Source organism: Grammomys surdaster, unplaced genomic scaffold (genome assembly GCF_004785775.1).
Source record: "Grammomys surdaster isolate TR1022 unplaced genomic scaffold, NIH_TR_1.0 126546, whole genome shotgun sequence".
Lineage (NCBI taxonomy): Eukaryota > Metazoa > Chordata > Mammalia > Rodentia > Muridae > Grammomys > Grammomys surdaster.
Genome location: NW_021621338.1, coordinates 14,055,112 through 14,055,449, shown reverse-complemented (window position 1 = coordinate 14,055,449; position 338 = coordinate 14,055,112).

Below are 338 nucleotides of genomic sequence, written 5' to 3'. Positions count from 1 at the left end.
AAATAAACAAAACAAACAAGCAACCACCTCTCAAACTTAAAGTGTTTAAGAAACTATTTTTGAATGACATTGCCTTTGGAATAAAATAAAAAATGATAAACACATATCACATTTACAAGCAGCCTTATTTAATGGGTAATTGCATTCTATGTATGAATTAGCTAAAATGTGAGTGGATAAATACAGTTAAAACTGAAGAAAGCAGAAGGCAGAAATCCCTCTGGGAATATCTCTAAAGGAGAAAATGCTTCTACAGCCATCCTTGCTGAGAGAATCTTTAGTGCTCATCTGTGCTGAGAATCTGCAGTGTGGCCATCCATGCTGAGAATCTGCAGTGT